At 43.9% G+C, this 18,970-nt stretch overlaps 1 pseudogene across 1 annotated transcript in view; it reads right to left on the minus strand.

The window, feature by feature from the left end:
- LOC144121584 (lysosomal alpha-mannosidase-like) overlaps window positions 1-18,970 on the minus strand; it is a 96,534-nt pseudogene that overhangs the window by 41,906 nt on the left and 35,658 nt on the right. Inside the window, exon 7 of the transcript XR_013312645.1 lies at window positions 16,754-16,824. The product of XR_013312645.1 is annotated as a lysosomal alpha-mannosidase-like (transcript). The remainder of the gene's footprint in view (window positions 1-16,753; window positions 16,825-18,970) is intronic.

Here is an 18,970-nt window from a genome sequence, read left to right on the forward strand (position 1 = left end):
CTGCTATTCCTAGTGCCAATGCCATATTCATCTACTGCCTGGTCTTCAGCCTGCTTTTTGCCAACATTGACACTGAAGTCTCCCATTAGTACAGAATACTGCATTTTTACTTTCCCCATTGCCAATTCTACATTTCACAGAAGCTTTCCACTGCCTGGTCATTATGGCTATATGCAGGCGATTAGGCCTGAGGTAAGACAGCTAGCCGTTCTCATGTGGGCTCTACAAGAAACAGGCAAGCGTTGGTAAGGCTGACATATTAAGTTGATCTACTTAAATTAGGGCATGAGGCAGGCACTAGTGTGTGTTGAAAGCTCCCGCAACGCACACTGGTGACACACTAAGCTATCTGTGTATAAAAGACAAAATCGGTGTTAATTTTTTGTAAGGCTTTTAATGACTGATCACCAACCACGTGCAGTAATTTTGGTTTCAAAGCTGCCCCTGTCTTGTGCGCCCAATGTTTTTGCTTACTTAGAACTAACAGGTACATGCGCATGCATCGACTGACACCACAGCTTGTTGGTGCACACTTTCAAATGATGCGGTAGACATCATTGTATACACAGATCACTGCGTATTATTCGCCTAAAACCGCTAAATAATTTATACAGTTGACTCCCGATATTTTTAAGCCGCTTAATTGGAATTTCCAGTTAATTAGAAGTGAAGCATATTTTGGTCCCGTCAGTTTAGCATATAACCCTACAGAAGAAATCACTTGATAATTGAACATTATTATATAGACTGCGTTCCTGATAACTGCACTGTCATGGTGCAGCAAATGTTGCAATGCAGAGAGACATCCTCCTGTTTGTACGATTTCTCTGTGCTGCTTGCTGGCAGCAGAAAAATTTCATAATGATATCAGCAGCTCTTCTATCTCATTACTTTCAAGAAATTCGTGGAACAGCGTTACAAATATATATTGTCACAGCAAAAGTGATGTAAGAAAGTACCAGTGGAGCCTTCAAGTGACAAAGCAAACTATTTGATTTTGTACACCTATCTTTCTTCGACTAGTTCACAGTGCCACTGCAATGTGGAGTCAAATTTCATGCACATTAGCAAAACATTGTAGTAGATAAGCTTGCTAGCATGAAATCCATTTGCAACAAAGGTCGATGACTGCCATAAAAATAAAACGGTTAAAACAGACATTTTGGGGTTTCCTTTGTTACAGCAAGGTTCAACTGAATATTTTTAAACATCAGCAATTATTCGCCAATTATAAGGCTCTGATTTACAAATTCAAGAGTGCACACTGCCGCTCTTGAAGGCCTTCGAAATCACCACCAAGTTCCGTGCTGCTTCAAAGTCTCAATACATTATACATGGCCCGCATGTCGCATTCAGTGCCCATCGGTTGCCAGGTGGCCATGCTGTGCTGAACCACTGCCAGACTGCCTCTAGCTTACCGCTGCCTCTGTTTGCTCACACAGAGTTGATTCCCGTCCATCCGCAGCTTCACTATGGTTTTGTGCATTATCCTCAGTGGCTTCAATCATAGCGACAGGTACAGGCACAAGAAGAAGCAGACTAACATGAACTTAGCACAAGAACTCCAAGATCCCAGAGCACAAACAGCTGCAGGTTGTGGCTGGCTCGGACTAAGCAAGACAATTTGGACCCCAAGAGCCTCAATTTACAAGAGTACAGAGTGCACTTTGTGACAGATAAGAGGTTTGGGTCGTGAACTTAATGTCTGCAAAGCTATGGTGAGCAAGGACTACACCGTGAAGAAGTGAATGTTTTTGTTTCGAGTGAGGCCATCTGACTTGTTTGACAACCCAAACACAGACTGGGCCCTGCGTCACTGCATATACCTTGGCTACAGCACTAGGCAAAGTGGTTCAGATCACCACGGCCACAGCCAGCAACAACGGCAGAAAGGACAGCATGCTGAGGCCGAGCTTTAGGTATCGTAGACTCGTTGCAGACAGAATCATCGACCAGCAGCTCGTGAAACATTTTTGTACCTCCAATAATTTGAGGTTTCCATTCTTTCTAATGTCACAAAGCTGGAAGAGTAAACTAGATAGTTCACGATCCCTGTGGGTCTCTTCAGACCAAATCCTCATCTATCATTGCATCGTAACCCGGCCACACTATGTATGCATGCATATTGTCGCACATTTCCACCTTTTTTGTGCAGGGCACATGCACTGATCCAGCAAGTTCAAAGTAATAGCCTGCATTGAATAGCCGATTTCCCTGTGGAGGCAGCATCACGCCTGAAAGGATAAGGAAATATTCCAAAGCATCTAAGGAGCAGTCAGGCCACCCAAGGCGGACGGTCTGGGATCGAGTGGTTTGACGGCATGGCCGCCAGCGCTTGATAGGAGCAGAAGTCACGTCACGAGCAAGCCATGTATTGACTCAATTGCTGCTGCAGCTAACTGTGCAGCAACTAGTGTCCATCTCCTGAGTCGTAGACAATTGGTTTGAAAGTCATTGAAATGCCCATGTGATAGAGATATCTTTTCAATCACGAGCGATAAACTCGGACAAGAACAAAGCACAGTCAGTCCTAAATGTTTTCAAACCTGTAGAGTCCAGTGACCTGGAAACTGGATATCACCATAAAACAAGGCATTGCAGTGTTTGAGATCACATGCGAATTTGAACTGGCAATCGCTTTTGATGCAGATGAAGCAATGACATCAGCTCACAAATGCATGTGTGCATCATTCATTAGCCTCCGAGTTTTGAAAAGATTTGTCACTTGACAAGCTAGCAAAAGGCGCCTGTGTGCTGTGATGTGTTGGCGCACGTTAAAGACGGTTAAAAAATCCTGGACCCTCCAATACAGCGCCCGTCACAGCCCATGCGTCGCTTCGGGATGCTAGACACCACAATTCACAATTGCACACATAGCGTTATCCCGGCAATAAAACCACTTACTGCATGTTGTGACGACAGCGACTGGGCAGCGGAACCACTCGCACCCTGGGGCGGATGGGTCCGCCTCCTCTCGAGCGAGGCGGATTACCTCCGCGGCTCGCCTTTTCGGCCAGTGGCAATGCTGCCAATCGTGGGAGATCCACCCGACAGGGACGACAGCCAAGCTGTCGTCCTCCATCGGGAACTTCACGACCGCAAACGGTTTTGGTGGTATGCTGCAAGGAGTAAAGCGATGCAAACCAAGATTAGTGCGTAAACTGATTTTTCACAAGCTCGCTCGCCCTATTCTCATGTTCCTCTCGCACGAAGGTCTCGCGACACATCTCAGAAGCAATACAACGCAGCGTTAAGAAAATAAGTGCATGAAAAAGGCATACAATTGAAGGTGCACATGTCGTCGGTCCGAACCCATGTTGCAAGCTAGCCTCCCACATGACTATAAAATAGTACAATTACAGAACAGGGCAACAAATGACGCCTCTCCCCTTATTGCTACTCATGACAGTAGGCTCATGAGGAAACAAAAAAAGCTACTAACAAAAAAGCATAAATACTTACGCAAGTGGCGGGCTTGAAGATCACGGGAAAACACGGTGTAAACGCAGCGACGACCAAACAAAGAAAGAGATGGCATCCGTCGGAGCGGTCGGACGGGCAGCAAGGGTTGCCAGATAGCTCCAAGCACAGGTAGCCAAGCTGGCCTCCGTAGTAGCCCAAATAAAGCCAATAAACTTTGTTTTTGCATGGAAAACTCCTTAGCCATATTAAACTATTTTTCGCAAGTATATCTACATAATACTATTAGAAGTAGCGCAAGGCTTGCCTGCAAGCGAATTCATGATTAAGCAAATGTGGTGTTTATCATAAACGTCGTGTTTTATTTTTTTCTCAAAGCATAGCAGTATCGGGAAAATAACAACACGCAAAAAACATCGCACAATAAACTCACTCAGTAATGATATGCATTCAGCAATGCAGTATAGGCACAGCTCACGACATTTTCACCAAACACTAAAATAAATACACTACAATAAATTCCAAGACAAACTAGCTAGTACAGAGGTTGCGGCTAGACAAGATATAGCCCAATTGTCGGAAGTAGTCTAGAGAGGGATCTCAGGCATCGTGACCTGATTCGAAGGGGAAAGTTTGGCCCATACATGGTCAGTGACCTTCAAATTCATCAGTATCATGCCTGACCATGGAGACGAACTTTCGTCGAGCCCTAGCATATATGTGTTCCCATTGATGTCTGAGCTGGCATCATCTTTGTTGTCCCTACCGTCATCAAACGCACCGCCGAACAAATGTTCAGCCAGGTCTCGTTCACTATAAAACCTACCTGCGAAATAGAATGTATATCTATAACTAGAGTTTGCAAGCGCTCCTCCATGTACGTGAAGTTTGGTATGGCCGGGAATGGAGGCTGCTAGAAGGATTTTAAACCGGCCAAGAATTTTTGTCCCGTCGCAGCCCTAAGACTTAGCTGAGCATTTGTTTGACGGCTGCGTTTGATGACGGCAGTGACAACAAAGAGAGTGCCAGCTCAGACATCAATGGGAACATATCCGTCTGGTCAGACATCAATGGGAAAGTCCGTCTGGAGGCATGATATACTGATGAATTTGAAAGTCACTGACCATGTCCAGGTTACGATAGACGTTTCTGAACCCATACGTACGGCTCATCACCTCGACATGCGCGGTCATGTGACCAACTTCATCGGCGGGAACGTCTATCGGCTTTCCAACATTTTTTGCATTTATCACGCAGAACCGGGTATTGTCTGACAGATCGTCGACTTTCGTTAGGGCACGCGATTGTCAGATTCGATTGCATAAATTGACTTTGTTGCTACGAAATCACTGAATGGACAATAGACAAAACCGATGGAGTTCGGGTCGGCGCCGGTCACTCAGAAGCTTTAGGTTCGCAGTAATGCCTCTTCAGCTCACTTTTAATGCAGGAAAAAAAAAGAAGAAACGCTGCGGCACCTATCCAGCAGGAAGCGTTTGTCAGAGATGCTGATCAGGGGAAGATATTTCGGGGCTGTCGAGAAAAAACCCTACCGCATGCCCTGAAATGTAACATATGTGCTGCTCCCATTCGGTGTTGTCGTTCTGCGTAGCTGCACGCAACTCAGCGTTTTCGCAAAAGAATTGGCGTAGTTACCGTACGGTAGAGCTAAAGCTCGCCGGACAGGGGCCGGGGTCCACCGAAGCCCTTGTTCATTCGCTCAAATTAATTTCACCGATTACAAATCCAACAAAAGGCAAATTTTGATCATCGGTGTATATTTCCATATGTATTCTTTCTGCGTAGCAGCGTTCTCTACTTTTCAATGCACCGATTAAAGCGGCCTTCCAGTATAGCCCATTTATTCACAATTAATCGCAAGGCAGGTGCTATGCTGAGCCAACTTGACGCACACAATTAAGCCGTTAGGTCTATGCGAAAAGATAAGATGTCCAGCACGGCCGCCATCACCATATTACGAATAATCAGCGGCGTCACATGAGGCCGGCGTACGTTTCTCCGTACTCATGCTGCCGTTTTGGAGTACCTGTGCTTCATTTGAAAGCCTGACGTAAAGGATTCTAGTACATTATATGAAAAGCAGTCAATGTGGGGGTAGCCCACGCACTTTAGAACCACGCTAGAACCACGCATTTTGTGCCTTGAGTTTTGTGTAAAGGCTGTTGGGCTGATGCCCCGTCTGTCCCGAGGCCCACACAATATTTCACGACAAGTTTTCTACCAGCTATCAGCGCTTAAATAGAGCAAATAGCCTCTCCGCATCGATCACTGGCACAAAGCCGAGAAAGGCTGTAAACAAATCACAAAAAAATATAAATTACAGACAGTGACTACATTTGCTCCGGCAACCCTACAGTAGAGTGTAGCTCTCACTGGAGTGGATGGATGAGCGAGTGAAGGAGGCTATGACCAGAACAGTTATTAGCGAGTGGTGGTAAATATGGAGGTGCGGCACGACCGTATTTTAGACGCATTCTACTAAGACGTGCCGCTGCGGCCACTTATTTTCTCCGTGAATTAAAAAAAAAACAACTCAACTATTTTTTTATTTACTAAAGATAGTGACCTAATATAATACCAAATAATTCGCAACCGGAGGTCTTTTTTATGCACAGTGTTAACGCCTTTTTGTGATGTTTGTGCTTTTGTGCGCTGCGAGTATCTTCATTGTTAGGCCTCTTTTCGTTTTTAACTGTAGCTCTGAGCGGTTACGTTTGTTGATTGTTCGTCACTCTGATCTTTTGTGCTCCGTCATGAGCATGGAGACGGAGGTCATGAGCAAGTGGCGGAGGTACCGCATCATCGAAAAAGAGTACAGGGAACTTTTGGAAGAGCTCGGTATCCGACGGCCACCGTCTACGCATCTGAAATCCTCCGGAAGCAAGAGAACGGGCGGCGAAGCGGCCTTGGACGTCGTCAGCGCCCCTCCACTCCCGCTACAGTCCGGAGCAAGCAAGCGGCCGAATAGCGAAGCCTGCGCAGGCGGCGCTTGCGTTAGTGGCAGCGGACGAGCTATTTCGTAGCTACGTGCAGACCCGTCGATGCCATCTGTTCAGAGCGAGCTCAACGAGCAGGCTTATGTGTCCGAGAGTTGCGCTGAAAGCCTTTCTAGTGAGCATACTGCTACATCGTGCGACTCAAGCTATGAGACCTCGTCCACGAACAGCCTTACTGCTGAGAACGTGGAAATGGGCCAGCCTCACGAGGAGTCTCCTGAGCTTTGTTATCGCCATCTCTCGACAGCACAGGAGTTAACTAGCATAGCTAGCAAGCACAATTTGACGCACGCCTGCATCAACGATTTGCTGGACTTCTGCCGTCGGCGTGGGATTGTAGAGCTCCCGAAAGATGCAAGGACCATCATGCAGACGGAGCGGAAAGCTAATTTAGAACACGGCGACTCGTTTGTGCATTTTGGCCTTGCTGAAGGAATTCAGCATGCTGTTGGCCAAGGACCAGCGCCTGAGAATGTCGAGCTGCACGCAAATATTGATGGGCTGCCTCTGCATAGGAGTAGCCAGACTGCACTCTGGCCAATTCTGTGCAGAGTAATTAACATCAAGAAATCTGAACCATTTATGGTCAGTGCGTACTGCGGTGCAGGGAAACCTCCGTGCCTCCAGGAATGCCTCAGGCCTTTCATTGATGAAGTGCGCAACCTTAGTTGCAACGGACTGATGGTGAAAGGGGTGCACGTCAATGTGTGCTTAAAAGCCGTGATCTGTGACGCTCCAGCAAGGAGTTTCGTGAAGGCAATCACTGGCCACACAGGCTATCATGCCTGTGAACGTTGCAGTCAAAAAGGGCACTATCTGGAAAACAGGATGACTTTCCCTGACCTGCATGCACCACAGCGAACAGACTCCTCTTTTCGTTCGCAAGAGGATCGGCGCCATCACACTGGTGTTTCACCATTTACATCTCTGAACGTAGATATGGTGAAATGCTTTCCTACAGAGTATATGAATTTAGTCTGTTTGGGTGTTATGCGGCGGCTCCTTAGGAATTGTATATGCAAGGGGCACGCTGCCAGGCTGAGCCGGACTGACAGGAGTGCACTGAACGACAAGCTGCGAGAAGCAGCAACTGCATTTCCAAAGAACTTTCATAGGAAACCGAGGGGCACCGAAGAACTCGACAGATGGAAGGCCACAGAGTTCAGGACCTTTTTACTATACCTGAGGCCTGTTCTCCTGAAATCCATCCTGTCTGATGAGCTTTATAAGCATTTTTTATATTTGCATGTATCTGTTAGGGTACTTGCCTCTCCTCAGCATCACAGAGACCTCAACCAGTTTGCTCACGACCTGCTGCGGTACTTTGTGCAAGAATTTGGCAGACTGTACGGACAAAAACAACTCGTGTACAATGTGCACACCCTTGCACACTTGGCAGAGCAATGCCTGGAGCATGGCACTGCCGATGAGTTCAGTGCATTTCCATTTGAAAGTTACCTCGGAAAGGTAAAGAAGAGACTGCGGACGACAAATAAGCCTCTGGCGCAACTCAGCCGACGAATGTCGGAGGTGAGGGCGTGCACACCGTTCTCTACAGGACAAGTGGGTGGTGACGTGAAAGTCGGTCACTGCTTTCTGGTGGATAACTGCGCTGTAGTCATTGTTGATCTCCTGGAGGGCAATGCCAAAGCTGGCATCTTGCCAAATGGCAGAGAGTTTTTTAGAGTCCCAATTGACTCTTCAAGGATGGACGTGCGTCGCTACAGTGCTCTTGGTCAAGAAACCAAAATCTGGCCCATTTCGTACATCAAGAATAAAGTTCGATGTATAAAGCTTCAGTACAAGAGGGGGCATGTCGTTTTCGCTTTGCTTCACCTTCAGTGAGGCTTTACATTTCTGTGGTGGCTGAAGAATTGTGTGCCTCTATTAAGATAGCTGCAGATTGCAGCATCTTGCTTGAAGTGTTAATTGGTGCTGAAGACAGCAACTTCTACATCACCATCCTTTGCATGGTTTGGATTTGGTTGTATGGGGCTTAACATCCCAAAGCGACTCAGGCTATGACAGACGCCATAGTTGAGGGGTCCAGAAATTTCGACCGCCTGCAGTTCTTTAACATGCACTGACATCGCACTGTACAAAGGCCTCTATAGTATTCAATGCTCATCAAAATGTGACTGCTGCAGCCCGGATGGAATCTGCATCTTTCAAGTCGGCAGCCAAGCACCATAACCACTGAGCCACCGTTGCATACTAGATCTGCAATGAAGCACTTGGAATTTCATCTTTTGGGGAACTTCAACTTTGAAGCTATAATGGCCCTCTTCAGGGCCACCCAAATTTACTGGCAGGGTCGTTGCTGTGCCTCCAGAAACTCCAGAACCCTCTTGTTCCCCTGAAAGTATACTCTCAACTTGTTAGTATATAACAGACTGCAGAGTAGTGGGCAAAGAAAGATATTGAGAATGCAAGGCTGAATTAACACGCATTTATGTTAAATGTTAGGTAAGACTAGTGCATGCAGCTTAACTGCTTGTAAGTGATGCATTAATGACATGATTACAAAAAAGATAATTGGAAATTTAACTTGACAAACCTAGAGTTCAAACTTCATAGGAGAGAAGGGATGCTCACTCACCTCTGGAAGTCACTTCATGGCACGGAAAGCTGTTGCATCGAATAATAAGTTTGAAATGACCTGCTTCTAAGCAGTGCACCGCTTCTTAGTGTCCACCAGCAAAAACGGATTTCTGTCACTATGTAGTGCAGTGGCATCTGCTGTGATGGGCGCCCTTAATTTTTTGTGTCCCCTGCAGCTCTTTTCTCATGCCACCTAATTTCGGGCTGATAAGATGAGCCTATAGAACTGCACACTTAACTTTCGTAAATGTAGTTTCACCCATGTTGTAAATATGCTGAGGATGAAGTACATCAACACTTGGTACGAGCCACACCAGAAAGTAGATCTGTTTGTAGGAAGGAGCTCCCTTCAAACACTTGTTCCAATGCAGTCTTTGAATTACGTCACTTAATTAGCACGAGACACATCATATTTTCAGCACTTTAATTTAACATGACTATATATTGCTTTAAAAAGAAATTGAATAATCTAGCTGTGTAACCATATATATGTCTGCTCATGACATGAGGCTTGGGCTATTTATACTGAATAAAAGTACCATAGAGCATCAAGTTTGTAGCAAGAAATTCGAAGCTGCTGCTACTTTAAGGGATGCCAAGGACAAATCTGATGGATTACTGCTGTCTGAAAACAAAAAAGCTACTTACACATCATAACGCTTTAAAAGGGAGGGTGCAAAAATTTAGATACATTTGCTGTCATCATTAGAGATTTTTGCAAGAAAAGTGTACTTAAAAAAGACGGGTTCTTTCACTGGATCTGTGGTGATGCGCCATTCAATTATAAATGGTAGTTAGCAGTTTTTTGCTATTGTTATGAATTGAGAGATGACAAAAAATTTAAAATTATGATTTTATCTGCAAGAACTAACAACACAGAAAGCAAGAGCCATGGAATCGATTATAAGAAAGCAATCGGTTCAAGTCATATCCTCCATGCCCCTTTAAAGCTGCTGCTTGTGCCGTACGTGTTGTTTTCATTTTGCCAAAAGGAGGCACACAGAGGTGCCATATACTTCTTTGTCCTTAATGACTGAACTGGATTCACCGTTTGTGGGCATAAAAGGGGCCAAGTGTGTTTCCAGTCCAGTCCTTTACATGTATTTTATGCAGTGGTAAACTTGCTGCATGGTGGCTGGTCAACAATTAATGGTTTGTTAGTTGTCAAACTCCTGGCAATAGTCTTATAAGCCATAGAATAATCTCCATTTACACTTATAGCTTGATTAGAGTTGCAGTCTAGGCAAGTTGGTAGACAATCACACTTCTTCGAAACATGAAAAAAAACTTGCGCATAAAGCCTACTCACAGTTAACTGGTTATTGCAACAAGAAACTTGGTGAAGAAGGAACCGAGTATGTGAAACATTTGGCTTTGCAGCCAAGCGTTACAAAAAAAAAGATAAATACATAAGAATAGAAGAAAAGTTACTTTGATCTCACTCGCTTAATTCATGAGCAGTCAAGGAATTTCTGAATCTGAGAGTGCAGTGGGAATTAAGGGGCTTTTATGCTTGTGCTGCCTCCTTTCGAGACATGAAATGCCTTAGCTGTTTCATGAATTTTGTTTGGGCTTAAAGATGAGTTATTGTTCCTGAGAGCACTCGCATAGCAATTTTTCATTTATCAAATTTTTTCTGGGCTCATTAATCCTAGGTTGAAAGATCAGGCTTTTAGGTTTCTTCTTTGATAGCATTTTTGCTGCAGTAAAAACTGAGAGTTCACTTCCTTCTGCATACAGGTATGCCTATACCCTCATTTGTTTCACACTGCAAAAAGTAAGATAGCTCATTGTGTATTTTCTACCATTTATCTTGAGAACGCAGGAAATGACTATGTGTTGTTGGAGTTAATGTGGTAGTGTAACTTGCTTTTACACCACAATTTCTTGGTCGTGAGATGATCGACGGTCCTATGGACACCCGTTCAGGTTATTGAGATTACATGAACTATTGCAACAGGAAACGATAGGTTATGCTACTAGCTCATGTCAATAATAATACATATTGTTTTGCTTTCTCCTTGATCTTTTTATCCCCTCACCCCTTTCCCCGGCCCATGGTTAATTGCAACAGGAAACGATAGGTTATGCTACTAGCTCATGTCATTAATAATACATATAGTTTTGCTTTCTCCTTGATCTTTTTATCCCCTCACCCCTTTTCCCGGCCCCTGTTTAACCTATCTTCCTTTCCTCCTCCTCGTCTTCCTCGATTTGCTTTGCATGTTTGTTGTAGTTCTTTTCCTGAAAATTGAAAACTTCAGGGGTACGTTTCTTTATTCAAACATGTACAGCCTTCATACCTGCCTAACACGTACCATCCCGATCTAATTTAGGCGCCGGTCATTCAAAAAAACAAAACAGTACCAGCATCCCACTACAACAACAATCCATTTATTATTTGATTATGTTCCAATGATTGCAACATTCCATGAACGAGAATTTAGTAAAGAGAGGAGGGGCACAAAAGACAAGCCAAAATAAGACTGAAGAAAAGTTTGTGGACATGCAATTCTAGCCTGCCAAGAGCAAGTGCAAATATAGGGTCACCTCGCTCTGTAAAGTTTAGCACGTTCTGAAGTAGGCTTGGGTTGACTATTTAATTAAGGATGTTTGAATGAAGGATCTTTTATGTGTATTGAAAGTGAAAAATAAAGAAAATATCCTGGTGAAGGCATTCTCGTACTATAATTTTGCATCTAGAAATAGTGTGACTTCACTCTTGCATTTAAAGTTGAGGAATTAGTACAACAGTGAATATTTGGCACAGCACTAAAGTTAAATACAGCCTTGAAGTGTGGTGCATGGCCTAAGTGAAGAATTGTACAGCTCAAGAGAAATTAATTGTTATTGCCATACATATTATGCCTAGTGGAAGAAAAAGAGTCGTCCCATATCAGTTGCGTGCAACTATAGCCTGGTCTTATGCTAGTCCAAATTGCTACTCTCTATATTTGCAGTTTTCAAAAGCTCGTTTCCGTAGCTGTCTGTCACCTTCAGCCACTTCAGGAAATCAATATCTGTTCTGTGTATAAGATAGTGTATATCCTAATTCAATTATTGTGCTGTCGTATTTGGACTATGCGGGTATTACAAGCATATTTGTTCCTGACCATTGCAGAAGCAGTAAATTGTACAGAAATGGAGAAAAGTAATTAAAGTACTTTAAATCTGATATCGTAGATGTTAGTACTTTGGAGTATGTAGACTTCTTCAAACCTATAGCAAAAAGGCTGAGGTCTGTGAAGCATAAAGCCATGTGATGAGATATCCAAACTGTATAAGTAATTAGATTGCAGGATAATTTTATTTATGACAGCAGTGTTCTGTGAATGTCAGTGACAATGCAATCAACATCATGCTGTATTGCGTGAACTGGTACTATACCTAACTGACTATACTAATGCGTGAAGTAACAATTTTGTATTGCACAGGCCAATAAAAGATATGAAAATACGAAATGCTCTCAACTCTAAACTCCTAAATTTTCTCCCATACTGCTGATGTTGTATATATTTCATTGTAATACCAACAGTTCGTTTGGTGTGAACAGTCACATGCAAGCCTTTGCATGTATGTCGACACTGGCGCAATAGTAGGCCGAGTGGCTAAATTTTGCTCCTGGGCATACACATTTGATATAGTCGTGCACCTCCATGGCTTTATGCAGTGTAACCCACAACATAAGGTATTGCATTTGCTTTGCTGAACAAATGTCAGTGAAAGGCTCAGCAATAACCTCTGATGTGTTTACTTAAGATAATGAAATATAATAGCATTGCTTTACTTTGCTATACTTTTTGAGTATATATAGCAGTTCCTATCTAAGTGACTAATTTATGGGTACAATTAAATTAAATTGTCAATTTGTACTGCAGATGGAAGCATCTTTTCCAGTTAGTTCTGATTAGTTGGTGTGGTGGTGGTAAAAAAATTTGAGACACAATTAAGGGGCAAAAATTTCCATAGACAGACGGGCAAGTCCAAGACTCCATGGCTGAAAGCCGCTGAGTATCTGAATTGCTAGGTTAAAGATTGAGAAGAAATGTACGTGTGTAAGAAGGAACCGTTGCATTACATAATTTTTGAAACAGGCAGGGACTGCAGATCCAATTGAACTTATGGTTTTCATGCAGCATTTAAGCCCCCACGTCAATGATCGAGGCACCAACTACAACTACATGTGAGAAAATATGGCACTGATCTGGTCCATCCTTCAGAAGCATGCATTCTTGGACACATTTTTATGATACACAAATAGTACTAATGCATAATCCAAAATGTGGACTGTGGCTAAAATGGTTTCACAAAAAGATCACAGGGGGATCTGAACTGTTTGCAGCTATACAGGCAATCTGGACAAATACTTGTGTATCAGGTGACAAACTTTGGAGAGGAACTTTACTGTTAACTTGTCTGCTATATGGTATTACACTCACCACCTATTAATTCGTTAATTTGGTGGTGTATGTTTGCAGAAGGTGACACATATGTATGCTACCTTGAGCATTGTACCTCTGCTGAATGCCATCTGAAATGTGTTCGTGACACTTTACACGCTGGTGAGAATAAAGCGCTGGCCAAAAGGCTGTGATATATACTTCTTTATATTCCCATTTTAATAGAAACAAGCTTCATGCGCATGTTGCACAGAAGGAAGATACATTTGACCCCTTTGCTGTGCTATATATCTGCCTGAGACACTAAAGATGAGTGGTACAATGAGCTAATTACAATAACAGTTTCATTACTGTCTTAATGTTTTGCCCGTTCAATACACATATGGACGACTGAATAAGTACCTGCAGTATGAACATGCTTTACACAATGACCTAGCTTCTTCATTAGAGGTGAGAAAAAAGCAGCTAGAGATGGCTGACTGCATGTGCATTAATGGTGCACTTTATTGATTACCAGAGAGCAACAGCACACATATTTGTGGTTGTTATGATTATAAGTGGAGACAAAAAAAAAGCTTCCTTGTATGTTACACAGCAGAATTTGGCACAGAATGCGCGCGCATGCCTTGGTCTAACAGAACATGCGATTAAAGTGTATAATGGTGTGGATTTTGGCAACACCCGCCCTAAGTGAGTTTTATTATGACAACAGTGCGAAGTGTTCTGTGGTGGCACATGTATCGAATGTCAATGATTGAGCGAAGCGAACCGCGTGTCTCTCTATCGGGCACGTGAGCAATGTATTCCAGACATAGGTCACAATTGTATAAGCACCATATTTTATCGCCAGCCTGGCTGTTTTTTCTGCGCTATCGCCGTTCAATGCGCCCACCTTACATTTTCTTACAGGCGGCGACAGTTTCCGCGTAACAGTCCAGGGGCGAAAGAAACCGACCACGTACGTTTCCGTAGTAAATTCTCCTGACGCATTATCTAGCAAAAGATAAAGGATGATTTATGCGCATATTTGATGCAAAATTTGCTCTTGTGCTTGAATATGTAAAGGCCTAAAACATTTATATTCACACTACGCAACATGCCAGAAGAGTTATTAGAATTATATGTCCAAGCGCGCATTATATTCTGCCTGAACTGTATGCAAGTCGTGGAAGTCGTCGATATTTGCACTTTCGCTCAACTGTATATAGGTTGTGGTAATCAGCGGGCACTAGATGATGCACTGCTAGCTGTTACAACAGAATTGTGAATGATGACAGCTATTTATAATCCGCTAGCAAATTTGGAATGTTTCAACGAGAGAAAGGTGAAAGATGAATATGCATATGTATATATATATATTGTTGCGCACAGCGATGAACGGGACGACATCGGTTTTAAGAAGCCGTCTCGTCCTTTTCCTTTCCAATTTCATGGTGTCTCATCACAGGTCGATCGTGTAAATTTCCCGTGTGCGCTGGTACAGTGCGAGCTGCTTCGATGCGTGAACTATAGTGTTTTTAAGAGAGATCTTTTTTAAGGAGAAAGCCTTTAATGGGTCATCATTGTCCGTCCTTCCGCGAAATCTGTCCCACTATAGCAGTCAATAAATAGATGACAACTCGCTAAAAAAAAACTTTTTGTGCACGGCGGGATTTGAACCACCATCCTTAAGTTCAGCAGTCGCGCATACTACCCACTACACTACTTCCTTCCAACACGGAATTGGTTCTACTTCTCAAATATATATTTTCTTGATTTTTCTGTGCCTACACTAATATATGACGCCGGAGAGTGCGGAAAGGCGCCGAATCAGACGGATATGCCTCCCAAACACCCTCCAATGTCTCCAGAATAATATTCAAAATAATTGTGTACTTAACATCTTAACCACACATCAGTGACACAAGCAGCAACACCGCGCTCAAGGCATTCGCCTACCGCACTTAGGTCAACAAAGTGTGCGCCCTTCTGAATTTTTTGCATATCTTGCTAACGCCGGCTGTGTACACTGCAGTCGTGATTTTTTCCCCCAAATTCTCGAAATTCATATGGAAAACGCGACGGCTGAAGCCATATAGCTTGCGGCGATGCTAACCAGAATAAGCTGAAAATTGCGTATAAACCCTTCGCTTGGAAACGATCGAGTGAACTAGACCATCTGCACCATACATATCATTCTCTTAAGAGACATTCGTCATTTAAAATACGTGTTCCTGCCAAGCAGTTTATTCATTCCACTTAAAATGAGTGCGCTGCAGGCTGTCCCGTATTGCGCGTGTGCTGTGCACGGAGTCTCACGGACAAAGAATGAATTTTCTTGATTACCAATTAGCGCGCGCACACGCGTATGTATAATCGACCCATTTCCTATGGTTCGCGCCAGCCTGCATTGTTTACATATCGGGATTTGTGAGAGACTTTTAAAGAACTAACGCGCATATATATTATAGTTCATCTTTCGATCGATTTGCCTAAGATTTTTGTGTAAATCCAATAACTGCCCCAAGCAAATCCTCATGGATTATCACCCACAAATTTCGTGGGTGATAAATGCACTGAAATGGTTGAGAATTAGTGGCAAACAATGACCGATATCGTTCTGCCTATTGAAGTGGCGTTGCCAATCCTGGAGAAATACTACACAACAAGGGGCCATTAATGGAAATGTAACAGAGTGGCACTGCCTATATAGGGAAAATAGTGGCCATCCGGGGCCATTATTGGGAATATAACTGAGTGGCAATGACAATATGGGGAAAATAATGGCCAAATGGGGCCATTATTGGGAATGTAACTGAGTGGAAAAGCCATTATGGGAAAAATAATGGCCAACTGGGGCCATAATTGGGAATGTAACTGAGTGGCAAAGCCATTATGGGGGACATAGTGGCCAACTGGGGCCATTATTGGAAATGTAAGTGAGTGGCAATGCCCATATCGGGAAAATACTGCCCAGCTTGGGCCATTGCTGGCGATGTAACTAAGCGGCACTGCCAATATCGGGGACACATAGAACATGTGGGGCCATCATTGGAACTGTCGGAAAGAGGCATTGCCTATATTGGGGTAATAGTGGTGATGGTGGTCCTATGTAGGACCACCATTTGCCATCACAATCCCAATATTGGGCCAATGGCTTGTGCTGCCTGGGGAGTGTCGTTGCCGGCATTGATATTACGTGCCGCTTTCCAATAGTCACTCAGGGACCTCCTTCTGTATGTAATCTATGCAATCACCTCTAACATGATATAATAAATCTGATACGATTTGAAGTTTCGGAACACCTGACTAATTAAGTCGCAACTAATACTGTACCTCGTTTTCTATGGACGCTTCTTCCAAGTCAATCTTGAAAATGGCGTAGTTCTCGCTTGCTGCTTTTCTGACTGCAAAAGAAAGAGGAAGAACACCGGTACACCCCCTCGCACTGCTCGTCATGCAACACCGCCCAACACATTCTATACCCCTCCACGTGGGAGTGCCACATCTTAGCGATAACCTATGTTTCACCTCACTACCTCCTCGTGGGAAGCGGCTCCGTCCAGCTCAAGCCTGTGCGATCAGCAACGGCTGATCTCAAGAGCACGCAGGATGGCAAAAGCAATCGGAGTCGTGGGCTGAGGACATCACCACCCACGACAACCGGTCCCACAGTCGTCCTTCCTTTTAATAAAATAAAAGTTCTTTCCCACCACCACAACCGCTACATGTCTGCTGCATAGCCTTCCGAGGCATTGTAGCTCTTGGCGTTTCGGCGTATATTCTAAAGGCCTTTTGGCAACCCTGTTCTAGTCCTAGCCTATCCGACCTGAATTTTATTTTGATGCCTTGGTCTTCTTAACATTGAGACCATGGTCTGCTGAACGAGATTCACGCACACTGGGTCTGATCATTTGAGAGGTTTAGCATAGCGTTACCGCATGCATTTGACGCTGCCAGCGGCTGCTAGCTGTACAGAAGCAGCGCGTGCATGCACAGTTCCTTGCCGGCTCTGTAGCGGTAGTGTGGTCGAAGAAAGTTAAACCACTTGACTACCTCTGCGCCTGCGCGCAGTTCCCGAGCGCAGCCAGCGCCTGACGCTAGTGGCAATCTGAAAAGCTATGCCATATTTCTCAATTCAATGATGTCGTTTCAACTTCATCGTACAGCTCCAGTAAGCTAATTTCTTCCTAATGCTCTCCCGGTTTTTATTTTTGCCAGAGTCTTACTTTTCACCGGTGACGTAGAATATTATTAGCTATTTCTCTCACAGTCCCCGTGAAAATTGTCGTGGCGCCTTTGTAATGTAGACGGACTTATGATAAACGTGGATGAGCTTGGGCAATTCACATTCATGTGTCAAGAACCCCACGCGTCTTTCGATGATGCCTATGAAAAATGCGAACATCCTCGTTGCCGACCATTTCCTCGCAAATGGAAGTCCGCCCCCTGAGAATGTTCGGGTATTTTTGTTTTGTTTCTGATGACATCTGATTTCCACGAAAACATTACAAAGAGCGGTTTGATGGATTTACAAAAACAGTAAGAAAACACACAAGGAAATTACGGAGAAGAAGCACACACAGGTTACACCGGACACCGACTGAATTTATTGATGCCAAAGCAAAGAACTTTTATTTCGTTCAGTCAGCAGTTTCACTAAAATACATTTTCCTTTGAAATATCATGGTCAGAAGAGATAACCAAAGAACATGAGATTTATGCTTATGTTTATGAGGTTTACCGTCCCAAAGCGACTGAGGCTATGATGAACGCCGTAGTTAAGAGCTCCGGATAATTTCCATCACCTGGGGTTATTTAACAAGCACTGACATCGCACAGAACGCAGATCTTTAAAATTTCACCTCCATCGGATTTATGATAGCACCACCAAACCGTATAAGAGCAGCCCAGCGCGTTCACGCGAAGCAACCACCACACAAAACCGAAGCAAACGCGGGTTCCAAAAAGAAATAACTAATAATTTTCAGAGAAACAACAGCGCGTATGCAAACTAGGCTTTCAGGTGGGCAGGTTTCTTTATTTAATGCTTGGGTGATGGTCTCATGATGACTCTAAAATTCGCACTATATTTTTGTGTCCTTAGACCTTCAGAGAAAAGTATCGTGATGTGAATGGTGGCTGGGAGGGATAAATTTGTTTGCTTTGCTCTCAAAAATATTCAAGTGGCAGTACGGTGCATCATCTTTACGACTTTCTTCCTCTGCTATGTGTTTTCGCTCTGGTTTCTTCGAACTCTTGATGTGCGCTCCTCCTGTTCGAGAGATCAGCTGCTAAAGCCCCGCGCAAATTATTCACGGCATGCAGCTGTCGTGGTAATCACCGCGCCTGTTTTAGCGCTTTCGGTATTCATCCTTGTTAATGCAGGCCAAAATAACAAATTTGAAGGTTCTTCGGTGAGCAGACAAGAATCCAGCAGCTGGCACGATACTGGTCGAATCTATGCAGGTAACATTGTCGTTATCCAGGCTTACTTAATACTACAGATTGACGCAGGTTGTTGTCATATACATGAGCGCCGCTCATTACCGT

Source organism: Amblyomma americanum, chromosome 1, assembly GCF_052857255.1.
Source record: "Amblyomma americanum isolate KBUSLIRL-KWMA chromosome 1, ASM5285725v1, whole genome shotgun sequence".
In the NCBI taxonomy this organism is placed as follows: domain Eukaryota; kingdom Metazoa; phylum Arthropoda; class Arachnida; order Ixodida; family Ixodidae; genus Amblyomma; species Amblyomma americanum.